A 13391-nucleotide genomic window follows, 5' to 3' on the forward strand; every position below is an offset into this window, starting at 1 on the left:
TGTTCAGAACACCTGGGAAAGAGTTCTTCAGAATTTAGAACTATTGGCAACATGTTGCTTCAACACCACCACTGTAAAAGTCTTTGGTATTCTAAATAGGAAATCTTTTATTCTTTAACACATGAGTAAAGATACATTTAGTATAGTCTGTTACCGAAAGGAATGTAGATATGAAGAACAACCTTTTAATTGAGACTTATAGGTTTTGAGATTTAGTTAACTTTTTTTTTTAACATTGTTACTATTTCAGCTAGAATCATAATCATATTACATTGTGATTTTAGAATTTTGGTTTTTTTGTTCTCTTTACAAGTGGTTTTGGACGGCGTTTTAACCCTGCCTTTCCCCAGCCCCAAATATGCTGAATAACATCAGGAAACTACAGTGATTTAATACCTTTTTTTTTTTTTTGAAACGGAGTTTTGCTCTTGTTGCCCAGGGTTGCCCAGGCTGGAGTGCAATGGCCTGATCTCGGCTCACTGCAACCTCCGCCTCCCTGCAACCTCTGCTTCTGGGGTTCAAGCGATTCTCCTGCCTCAGCCTCCCTAGTAGCTGGGATTACAGGCATGCTCCACCACGCCTGTCTAATTTTGTATTTTTAGTAGAGACGGAGTTTCTCCATTTTGGTCAAGCTCATCTCAAACTCCTGACCTCAGGTGATCCACCCACCTCAGCCTCCTAAAGTGCTGTGATTACAGGCGTGAGCCACCGTGCCCAGCCTGATTTAATACTTTTTGATGCTATCATAGCTCTTTTATGACATTTTTCTTATTATTCTTATGCAAATTCTGAATGAAACTTTTCTAAAAGCTGCACAATGGGCCCTTCTAAATAATAATGCTACCTTAATTGTTAGTGTGCAGCTCAACAGATCCAAAGTTTCCCCATCAGCCCATAGGAACTGAGCACTACTGAGTTTTTACATCCCTTTTCAAAACAATAGATGAGGTAAGAATTTGAAAATTCATAGTTTGTTTTCAATATGAATAAAATTTGTCCCATTTTTAAGTTGTATTTTCTTAATGAAAATCTTAGCTATATCATTTCCTTTTTCCTCTCCTTGTGTCAGACTTTCAGGTTTGTGTTTATGTTTAATGTCTAAGAAAAGAAATACTAAAACTTTCGGTTTAGTTAAAAAACTAACATCTTAAGAGTGATAAACCAAACAGAAAAGTCTCTATGTTTGGCGAAGTCACATTCCCCAGAGATTTACTAAACAGCAACAGCACTGTTACCAGTGTCAGCTGAGACATTATTTATGTCCTTCTCTAATGGCTTCTTGTTCCACTAAAGCTATTGAAGAAGGTGTAATGCTACATAGTCCTCATGAAGGATTCTTTTCCTCACTGCTTAGATTAGCTAACACAACCTGAATATCAGAGTTTGAGACTTTGACTTCTGCTGGATCTGCTGCTGACCTGCTGTGTGACCTCCAACAAATCAAATTTCTTTCTGTCCTCATTTACTGGTCAGTGGCACCTAGGAATAAATTGACATTTACTGTTAGATTATAAATAATAACTGCTTTGAGGTAGTTGGCAAAACCAAGATATAATGTGTAACTATTAGTGTAGTTAACATTACTATGAATATTACTGTGTATATTCAAGTAGTTAACTTCTACTTTCTAAATAATGCTTTTTTGTAGCATCCTTTTCATTTTAGTCTATTTTAAAGCAACATTTGACAATCTTTGTTTTCCCAACTTTTCTCCATTTTGCAGTTATAAGATTATAATATAAACGTATTAAAGAGGGGAATTATTTTCATGTTCTTGAAGGAGCATCCTTTTAGAATTCTTTTAATAAGCTGAAAAAAGGAATTGTATCTGTTTTAGAAGACCAATCTTAAACTTCTTTAGACAATGAAAGCTTACTAACATGTTTTTCTATGATTTAACTTGGAAAGATGGCAGTACAATTTTTGAATTTGCATTTTACAGTGGTAGTTGTTTTAATAACTAAATATACAATTGATTGGAACCACTATTTTATGTACCTAATAATCATTTAAGAAAAATGGGGCCGGGCACAGTGCAGTGGCTCAAGCCTGTAGACCCAGCACTTTGGGAGGCCGAGGTGAGCAGATCACTTGAGTCCAGGAGTTTGAGACCAGCCTGGGCAACATGGCAAAAACCGGCCTGTACAAAAAGTATAAAAATTAGCCGGATGTGGTGGCAGGCACCTCTGGTTCCAGCTACTCGGAAGGCTGAGAGGGGAGGATCACTTGAGCCCGGGAGGCAGAGGTTTCAGTGAACTAAGGTTGCAGCATTGAATTCTAGCCTAGGTGAGAGTGAGACCCTGTCTCAAAAAAGAAAGAAAGATGGAAAACCTGTTATTTAAGACAGGTTTTAATCAATTACCTGATATGAAGTGGCAAAGGTTTTACCGTCAGTGTGTTCTAAGATAATTTATCTGGTGCGGAATGACTTGGAAGAAAGTATTTCCTTCAAGTGTCTGTTTACCAACCACTTTGAATAAGCTTATGTATTGTACTCTTCTTCTGGAAACAACATTGTTCTGCCAGACACTTGGTCTGAATGTGTGATTTTACAATTCAGAGTAATATTTCTTTGTTCTTCTGAGAATGGATATTTATGCATGTTTTCCTCTTAGTTGCTGCTTGAGAGGTACAGGAGATAATTAGTTTTATTAGCATATTTTTTAAAGTCTATTAAAAATGCTTTTAAATTATTTGGTGGTATTCTGATTGGAAATGGAAGGGGTTGCTAGAGGTTTTATCAAGAATAGATACACTATATATTTTAATTTATTGGCATGTAAGCTAGATTTTCCTATTAATTTTCTTTACATGGCTGTATTCATGTGAATCACCAGTGACTACTTTTTTAAAAATGTGTAAAAATTTTTAAATTATATTTTTTGTAGTAATATTTTATAAAGCATTGATTTGTTATATTTTTAATTTATCATACTTTAAACAAAACAGATTTAAACAACTTCAAAGGGTTTGGAAATAGCCATTATAAACAATCTTATAACTGAAGTTTTATTTTTGCTAATAATTTAAGTTGTTGTTCTTAAACATATTTAGGTTTTGAAATTTTTATAAAGGTCTAGGCAGGGCGCGGTGGCTCATGCTTGTAATCCCAGCACTTTGGGAGGCCAAGGCAGGCAGATCACCTGAGGTCGGGAGTTCGAGACCAGCCTGACCAACATGGAGAAACCACATCTCTACTAAAAATACAAAAGTAGCTATGCACAGTGGCACATGCCTGTAATCCCAGCACTTTGGGAGGCCAAGGCAGGCGGATCACCTGAGGTCGGGAGTTCGAGACCAGCCTGACCAACATGGAGAAACCACATCTCTACTAAAATTACAAAAGTAGCTATGTGTGGTGGTGCATGCCTGGAATCCCAGCTCCTCGGGAGACTGAAGCAGGAGAATCGCTTGAACTGGGGAGGCAGAGGCTGCGGTGAGCCGAGATCGCGCCATTGTACTCCAGCCTGGGCAGCAAGAGCAAGACTCTGTCTAAAAAAAAAAAATTGTTTTTATGGGATTGCAGGCATGGTGGCATATGCCTGTAATCCCAGCTACTTGGGAGGCTGAGGCAGGATAATTGCTTGTTGAACTTGGGAGGCAGAGGTTCTGGTGAGTTGAGATCATCCACTGTACTCCAGCCTAGATGACAGAGTGAGACTCCGTCTCAAAAAAAAAAAACAAAATTATAAAGGTCTTAATATTTTAAAAGTATGAAGAGACATTTTCATAGAAACATCTAAAGGGAAACTGATAAAAATAATGTTCACTTTGGGGGAAGACTTGGCATATGTATGGTCATATACCACAATCCTTTGATTAGGGTAGTTAGAAATAGAAAAAAAAAATAGAGTTTGTAATCCTAGGTATGTCAGAAACAACTGCAACCTTTTAAAAAACTGCTTGGATCTGAAAATAATTGATTGTTGCTTTTTTGTATTTTTCCTAACGTTCTACTACTATATCCTCTTAATAAAATACATATTTTTGTTAGATTTTTAATATTCTGACTTTTAAATACTTGTAATGAAATTTTATTAGTATTCTTGGCTGACTTATTTTGGCTCTTGTCTCCTCCATTTGCAACCAAATTATACTTTATATGCTAGACAAGGTTTATGCCAGCCTAATTGGTTGCTGGCATTTCTTAGCCTCACAGCTGCTGTGAACTCAGCTGTGAACTAGAAAACATATAATAGGATCCTGTATTCAGAGACCAAAAGGCAATTGTCAACATGTAAAACTTGTTTTTGACAGCTCAATGAATATATGAGCTTTTATGACAAATAGCACTAATAGCAGATCTTAAGTAACTATCTGAAAGATTAGAAAGTCTTGAAATATGAATTCATGTGTTTATTTTTATTCACTGAAGCAAAGATGGCTTAAATTTGCATGTGTGTTCTGTTAAGTCATTTGTGGCTTTTTTCTTTTTAAAAATCATGTGTCTTGATATTTACCAACAGATATTAAAAAGTTGAGATCTGAACTGTTTTCTTTAATTTCACCCTAATAAAAAGTTGAACCTTAAATGAGGTAAAAAATATTTCTTAAAATGAGCTAAACATAAAATGGCTTTGATTAAAGATTATATTTCAAAATATTATGTTTCATTTAGCATTTATTTTTATAAATTTTTGACATCTAAGTTTGGGGTGAACATTACTTTTATATTAAGTTGAACCATATGAAATTGTCATTTTTTTAGGTCAAATGGTTGAATGTAGACTAAATGGGAAAAAATGGCAGTCTATCAACATGAACTCCCTAACCACATTCAGAAATGTAACTAACCACTATTAATTACCTTTGTATAAGTAAAATATCATCATGTGTGATCAATAAACAATGAGATTAACAGATCAGGTTTATATATAGTAAAATCTTTTCTTCCATTATAATTGCTTTTTGCCTGTTCCCACTGTTTTCTTCCATTTTCTTAAATATTTAGATACTCAGCAATAAACAAAACAAAGGCTAAACAAATATATGAGAGGCTATAGAAATACATTTTGAGGACAAGCAAACTGTGTTAGTAAATGGCTCATACTGAATATGATAAAAGCATCATCCTGTACCTACATTTTGTATCACTTTGATAACTTGGCATGATTTTTTGTGTCTACTGTGATACTAACAGTCTATCGATTATATTTGGAATGTAGCTCCAAACTTTTCTTGCACAGTCTTTTATTTAAAATGCCAATTGAGTTTTGTCACATACAAATATAAATGTTTCCTTACATAAATATTGGCCAGAAAAATCTTGCATTGTGAGAAAAGTACATTTTAGGAGGTTTTGGTATTAGAAACCAAGAGGTGTTCTATTGGGAAAATAATGATTGGGGAGCTATTCTGCAGGGTTTGCCTGTACTTTCCAAAACTCTTCGTGAGGCTGAGGCGGCAGTGGCTACGGCTGGAGTAGGATGCTGGGAGGTGTTGAGGAAGGAACAGTGACTTGTACTGTGAGGATGTCAGGAAGGAACAGGGGAGGAAGATGGTGACATCGGGGGCAGGGGCAAATGAACCTTGTTCAGCCACAGCCTTGGCTTTCAATCTGTGCAAGTTTAGTGAGATCACGCTGCAAGAAGCAGTGTCAGGCTGAGGACGCAGCGGACCTCGAGGAGATGATAATGGACATCGGCTCCACCCAGTTACACACTCAAAAACTGCAACTGCTGTAAACAAGGAGCTCCCGGTATGGTGGTTCTCTGCCAATACCCTACCACACTGACAGCTCTCCTATAGTCCTGCCTACTTATCTCCTCCCCAAGTGTCCAGCTGGTTAAGGACTATCCCCTGGGACAATTTCCCTGCAGAGAAGGGGTACCTGTTTTGCCCAGCATCTGCATTTAACAGGACAAGCTCTGACTCTGCGCTTCACACAAGTGTGATGAACCCCAGTTCCCAGGATACTTATTCAGGCCCCACATCTCCCAGCATCTCGCCCACCCAACATTTCTGGGTGGTAAAATGGACTCCAAAGTACCTGCTATTGAGGAGAAGTTCTCCTAGGTGACAAGCATTTGCTGAAGCCATGGGATACTTAGAAGCTGTCATCACCTTCATCCTGACCCTGGTCTTAATGAAGTCCCTGGAATTAATATCTTTCCATCTCCTGGCCAGCTTGTCAATGTGCCTGTCCTCCCACCTGCCACGAGTAATGGATATGGGAGGAGGTCGCTACCTGACCTCACCAATTTGCACTTTCCGCCAGCACTGCCCACCCGCCTGGACCCTGAGGAGACAGCCTACCTTAGTCTGAATAGGGGCAACAGTACTTCCAATTTGACTCATATCATGACTCACCTGGGCATTAGTGAGGGCCTGGGCCTGGTCTTGGGCCCAGGTCATGATGCATCAGGACTTTGTTCACCTCTTAGCCACCCATCCCTGTGGTCCTCCCTAAGCAATCCCGATCTCCAGGCTTCCCTGAGCAGTCTTCAGATCCATCTTCAGGGCTCCCACAGCCACCCCTCACTACCTCCCTTCTCCTTGGCCCACTATGCCCTGCCTACTACCTTCCTGGGCCACCCCTCATTAAGTACCCTGGCCCTCCCCCTCCTCCTCCCCCCCTTCATCTTCTTCCTCCTCCCCCTCTTCCTCCTCCTCCCCCTCTTCCTCTTCCTCCTCCTCCTCTCGTTCTCCACTTTACTCTTCATCTGCCCCTAACTTACTCAACCTGTACTCCTGGGCCTCCCCCCCACCACTGCCTTGTACCCCTCAGCCCTCTAAGTTTGCCTGCGGGTCCAGCTGATGCCAGAAGGTCCCAACAGCAGCAGCCTAAACAGTTTTTGCCAATGTCACCCATCCTATCTTCCATCACTCAGGGTATCCCCTTGGAGACCAGTAATCTGCACATCCAGCCACATACCCCAAAGTCTCTGCAGCAGCCAGACTTGCCCTCTCAGGCCTGCTCAGTGCAGGTGGGCAGGCAATTGGATTATGGAATACTACCCACCTTGGCCCCCTGGCGTTGGGCAAGTCTTCACTGGCCAATGAGTGACTTCAGCCTGGGGAACTGGAGCAGTTCAGCATGGAGAGCCCATAAACCAGCCTGGTGATGGATCCCCCTGGCTTTTCCAAAGGGCCTGGATTTTTAGAAGGTGAGGGGCCCGTGGCCAGCCCTCAGGATCCCCACACCAACTACCAGAACTTGACCCCCCACTGCTCCTGCTGTGGCTCAAGTCTTAACATCATCCTCATAGGAGACTCCTCCCCAGGTTTCTCTAAGGAGATTGCAGCAACCCTGGCTGCTGTGTCTGGCTTTGAGGTGTCAGTAGTAGGGTTGGAGTTGGGGCTAGGGCTGGAAGATGAGCTGTGCATGGAGCTACTGGGCCTGGAAGGGCTATACATGCTGAGTGACCCAGTGCCCTGCTCCCCGATCCTGTTACGGAGTATTCATCACCATCCCTCTTCTTGGCCCTGTTCCCCATTACTGTCCTTTTCCTCCCTTATCCCGGCTAGTGGAGACTCCACTCTGCCCCCAGATCCTCTCTGTAGCATGAACGAAGGATCCCAAGAATGAGAAAAAGCACGGAGTTTGTCCAGGTGGCCCTTGAATTCTGTACACAGGTGGGCCTGGGGAAGCTCAAAGGAGGGCCACAAGCACTTGCAACTTTGAACCAATTGCCTGGAGGTCAAAGCCTGTTGGAAAGCTGGGGATATAGAGGGGAACCTGGGAGGCAGGGCTTGTCCGGATTCCTAGGGGTAGGCATTGCCAGCCCCTCCTCATCACCCTTTCCCTCTCAATGGAGGAGAGTGCCACAGTGGGTATTATTTTTAATTAAATATATTTTAATAAAAAATCAAAAAAATTCTTTGCAAGTGTTTTGTTTTACTTCTAACATGACATTTTCTATACTAATTTATCTTTACAACTAGATTGAATTAAAATGGAAAACTTTTAAATATGTCTCTGGATTTTAAGTTTTAAAAAGCCATAGAGTTTTTGAAACTATAAGTTATCTTTTATATGGTAGTACTGATTTTATGTAACAGTGTAAACTTAGAATTTTCAAATCTGACTTCATTTTCTGTGAATATGACTTATGACTTAAAGATGGATTGAGACTTCTGGTCAAAATAGTACACTAAAGTTCATGTATTGGCGTTCTTCTGTCCCAAACACATAAGAGGAAACCAAAAAGGCATAGCTGAGCTCAAAAACAAGATCATGGATTAGTAATGGAAAAGGAATTCTAAGAGATGGGTGAGGCTGAAGCAGGCATGGATGTCAAAAGTGATTCCTGTAGGATGATGCGGGAGAAAGTGACTTTAAAAAAGGAGAGTCAGAGTCAGTTCCACTGTTTGAAGACAAGGACTTGTGTGGCTCCTCTTAAAAATGCTGGTTTTTAAATGGGGCTGATTTGCTCCTAGAGCTAGATTTATAAGAAATTTTCCATCAAGGCAGCCCAGTACAGTTATGGTAGAAATACAGGGGTATTCAGCCACTGTGCACTGGGAAAGTCATACCAATTATTGTGGCTCTGTCTGTCCTGATTGGTCAGTTATCTCACCTTTAAAAATCATTAACAGGATACCTAGAAAACTCCCATGTGTGGAATTTGAGAACATTTCTAAATAACTCATGAGACAAAAAGTCATGAAAATTAGAAAAATAGGTGGAACTGAACAATAACAAAAATACTACATGTAAAAACTTGTAAGATGCTGCTAAAGCAGTTCTGGGAAAGAAATGTGTAGCTTTAGCTGCTTATAAAGAAAAAAGAAAGAATAAGGATGGTGAATGACTTAAGCATTCATCTTAAGAATTTAAGGGGAAGAAACAGTAAAATATGCCCAAAGTAAGTTGAAAGAAAGAAGTAATAATAGCAGAAATTAAGTACATAATAACCTAATAAAAAAGGCTCAACAAAGCCAGGATTATTCTTGGAAAAGACAAATGAACAAATCCCAGGTGAGATTAAGAGAAAAAAGTTTACCAAAATATTAGGAATGAAAATGTTGACATCATATCAGATGCCAAAGGCATTAAACAGATACTATGAGCTTGATGCCAAAAATACAGAAACTTTATCTAAAACTCCTAGAAAAATATAATTATGAAAACAATAAAAAACTAATAATTCTGTAATTAAGGAAATTGGATCTTATAATAACGCAAAGCAAGATGGTTTAACAAGTGCCTACCAAATACAACTATTCTAGAGTATGGAAAGGGAAAACTCTGTCATAGAAAATCATTTTATAAGATTAGCTTAACCAGCCGGGCGCGATGGCTCATGCCTGCAATCCCAGCACATTGGGAGGCTGGGGTGGGTGGATCACCTGAGGTCGGGAGTTCCAGACCAGTCTGGCCAACGTGGTGAAACCCCGTCTGTACTAAAAATACAAAAATTAGCAAGGTGTGGTGGCACGTGCCTGTACTCCCAGCTATTCAAGAGGCTGAGGCAGGAGAATCACTTGAACCCGGGAGGCAGAGGTTGCAGTGAGCCGAGATCATACCATCGCGCTCCAGCCTGGGCAACAGAACGAGACTGTCTCAAAAAAAAAAAAAGGTATAACTATGATACCAAAATCGAATAAGATTGTTATGAGAGGCTGGCAGCAGTGGCTCACACCTGTAATCCCAGCACTTTGGGAGGCTGATGCAGAGGGATTGCTTGAGACCAGAAGTTCAAGACCAGCCTGGTCAACATAGCGAGACCCTGTCTCTACAAAAAAATTAGCCAGGCATGGTAGTGCATGCCTGTAATCCTTGCTATTTGGCAGGCAGGCTGAAGCAGGAGGATCACAGGCTGTAGTGAGCCATGATCACACCACCATACTTCAGTCTGGGCACAGAGTGAGACCCCTGAACTCCTAAAAAAAAAAAAAAAAAAAAAGTAGCTTTGAGAAAGGAAAATTGCTGGCCAGTGTCATTCTTAATTAATGATATAAAAATCCAGAACAAAACAGACAATGCAATTCCAATCAGAATACCAACAGGTAGTGTTTCGTGATTATTGGTTTATATGATTTTTGGAACTTCACAAGCTGATTCTAAAGTTTATATAGACATGCAAAAGGCCAAGAAGATCAGAGAGACTCTTAAAGAACAATAAGGCAGGAGGGCTTATTCTATATGGCAAGACTTAATAATAAGCAAAGCTATAATACTAAGTATAATTTTAGCTCAGGGATAAAGAAATAAAGTCATGCACGTATGCTTGAACTATGACACAGGTAGTATTGCCGATAAGTAGAGGGGAAAGGGGATTTTCAGAAAACGGTCCTGGAAAGGAAATTGTGTTATAGAAAAAATATCAAAATGCCAATGGATTAAGGTCCCAAATATGAAAGGTTTTGTAAAATTTTATTTATTTATTTGAGTCAGTCTCGCTCTATCACCCAGACTCGAGTGTAGAGGCATGATCTTGGCTCACTTCAACTTCTGCCTCCTGGGCTCAAGCAGTTCTCCTGTTTCAGCCTCCCAAGTATCTGGAATTACAGACACCCACCACCACACCTGGCTAATTTTTTGTATTTTTAGTAGAGTTAGGGTTTCACCATGTTGGCCAGGCTGGTCTCAAACTCCTGATCTCAAGTGATCTGCCCATCTCAGCCGCCTAAAGTGCTAGGATTACAGGCCTGAGCCACCACACCCGGCTTGTAAAACTTTAAAAGGTAAGAGACTGTTTTACGGATCTCAATCTTAGGAAAAATTTCATAATGTACCAAAAAACAAAAAAAACCCCATAATGGAAAAACATATATTTGACTACATTAGAATCAGGAACTTAAATGCATCAAAAGGCACCATAAAGAACATGAAAAGATAAGCCACAACTTTATAGAAAATATTTGTTACACATACAACAAAAGATTAATACCAAGAATATATATAGAATTCCTGTAGAGAAGCAGGCAAAAGAAAAAGGCCCCAACACTCAGGTCAGTACTCAAAAGGCCTGAATGGCCAACAAGCACAAAAATAGGCAAAACCTCATTAAATCAGAGACATTAGAACCATATTTGATACATTAAATCTGACTAATATTAAGTGTTTTCATGAATGTCGAGTAATTGCTAGGGGGATTACAAATCATTATAGATACTGTGTGTTAGGTCCATATTTCATTGCTATAAAGAAATACTTGAGAGTAGGTAATTTATAAAGAAAAGAGGTTTAATTGGCTTGTGGGTCTGCAGGCTTTGCAGGAAGCATGATGCTGGCATCTGCTCAGCCTCTGGGAAGGCCTCATGAAGGCTAAGGGGGAGCAGGAGCAAGAGAGGGAGATGCCACACACTTTTAAACAGCCAGAGAACAGAACTCACTGTCGTGAGAACAGCACTCATCACCAAGGGGATGGTGCTAAACCTTCATGAGAAATCCACCCCAGTGATCTTGTCACCTCCACCATCCAATCATCTCCACTGGGCCCCACCTCCAATATAGGGATTACAGTTCTACATGAGATTTAGGCATGGATTAATATACAAACTATCACACAGCTACTATAGATAGGAAACATCATGGCACTGAAGAGAAAAGTTTTATATATGTGGACTCAATTACTCTGTATTTATTCTCTTATGTATTCTAGAGAAATTATTGCACATTTGTACCAGTACACATATGTAAGAATGTCCATAGCATCATTGTTGCTAAATGCAGAAGCATAAAAACAATTCAAATGTCTGATAGTAGAATAGATAAAATGTATATTCATGCAATTAAATACTATATTGTAGTGAAAATAAGTTATATACATTTTATATATATGACATAAATGAATCACAAAAAATAGTCTTGAGAAAAAAAAAAACCACAAGTCTTAAAGTAGTGTTAATCCAAGCATATGCAATTTAAAGAGAAGTAAACTGTTTAGATTTGTGAGTGTATGTTACATTGAAAGGTAATAAAATTATAAAGAAAAGCCAAAGTATGATTATCTCAAATGTGAGTGTGTTACATTTAAAGGTGATAAAACTATAAAGAAACGCTAAAGTATGATTATCTCAAATGTCAGGGTAGTTACTTTTAGTACTTTTTTTTTTTTTTTTGAGTCGGAGTTTTGCTCTTATTGTCCGGGCTGGAGTGCAATGGTGCGATCTTGGCTCACTGCAACTTCTGCGTCCCGGGTTCAAGCAGTTCCGCATCAGCCTACTGAGTAGCTGGGATTACAGGCACGCACCACCATGCCCAGCTAAAATTTTGTACTTTTAGTAGAGACGAGGTTTCACCATGTTGGCCAGGCTAGTCTCAAACTCCTGATCTCTGGTGACCCACCTGCCTCAGCCTTCCAAAGTGCTGGGATTGCAGGCGTGAGCCACTGTACCTAGCAGTTCTTATCTTTCAGAGGGGAATGTATGGGGTTTCAAAAGTGTTTTTTAACCTAGCTGGTGGTAGTTACACGGGTGTTTGCTCTATTATTTTTTGTTAATGTAGAAGTGTATGTGATATAATTCACAGTAAAGTAAATGGTGAATCAAAGAGAGTCAAAGGGCAATGAGTTAGTGAAGATGGAGTACAGGAGTTTTCTCAGGTGGATCAGAGAAATGGGATGGTATTTGGAAGGCCACATGGAAAGATTGTTGCATTTTCTAGGGAAAGATATTTCCAGTCCTGATTAGTCTTATTAACATCTATGCATGATCCCTATTAACAACTGAGACTTGAGCATCTCATTGTTCTCCCCCTAGTGCCATCATTCTCCCAGTCATCCAGACTTGAAACCTTGTTATGCCTATATGTTGTCACCATATCATGATTTTTTTCCTTTGAAAAATTTTTCATGTATCTTATTATTGTTTCTCTTATTACTTAACACCTTTGTTAACAGGTGTTTACTATTTGACTTTTGAAATAAATCATTGGATGCCTTTGTTAAAGAAAAAAACAAAAATTTTAAAAGAAAACAAATTATAAATTTGTATTACAATTTAAAAAGAGGTACTTGAGTAGTTCAATGAAAAGCCATATATAAGACAATTTAAAAATATTTAAAGGCATATTGGGCAAAGTTGGTTTTTAAAAGGAAAATAACATTTTTTAGAGACGTCTTTTGGTGCAAATAAAGCCCCATGCTACATTGGTATTGTAGGTAGTGTAGATGGTTCTAGTTATCTGATTAATTGGCAAAAAGCAAATGCTTAAGACTTTGTTTATTCATTTCTTATTGCTGGGATTTAATACTCACTTCTGGTTGGATGAGTAAACTGGATTATGGTAGAGATAAGGCAACATAATTCTCAGTTCTGCCCTGCTCAACTTCTAGAGTTTAGTCTTAGATCAGATGCTTTTGACTCTGCAAACTTGTGATTTAAGGCTTTCTGGATCTATACACTGCTGGTTGAGGTCATAGAGTTTCCAATACTGAGAAGACTGCTGATACTGGATGTTGTCTCCTTGATTTTTTTTTTTTTTTTCCTTTTTTTTTTGGAGA

At 39.3% G+C, this 13391-nt stretch overlaps 1 protein-coding gene and 2 pseudogenes across 2 annotated transcripts in view; all 3 read left to right on the forward strand.

The window, feature by feature from the left end:
- Nucleotides 1-13391, forward strand: part of KIF2A (kinesin family member 2A) — an 87668-nt gene that overhangs the window by 26818 nt on the left and 47459 nt on the right. The gene's annotated exons all lie outside the window — the stretch shown is intronic.
- LOC115892022 lies at nucleotides 5273-6757 on the forward strand (annotated as a pseudogene).
- On the forward strand, nucleotides 6629-7803 carry LOC104679602 (annotated as a pseudogene).

Source organism: Rhinopithecus roxellana, chromosome 3 (assembly GCF_007565055.1).
Source record: "Rhinopithecus roxellana isolate Shanxi Qingling chromosome 3, ASM756505v1, whole genome shotgun sequence".
Taxonomy (NCBI): Eukaryota; Metazoa; Chordata; class Mammalia; order Primates; family Cercopithecidae; genus Rhinopithecus; species Rhinopithecus roxellana.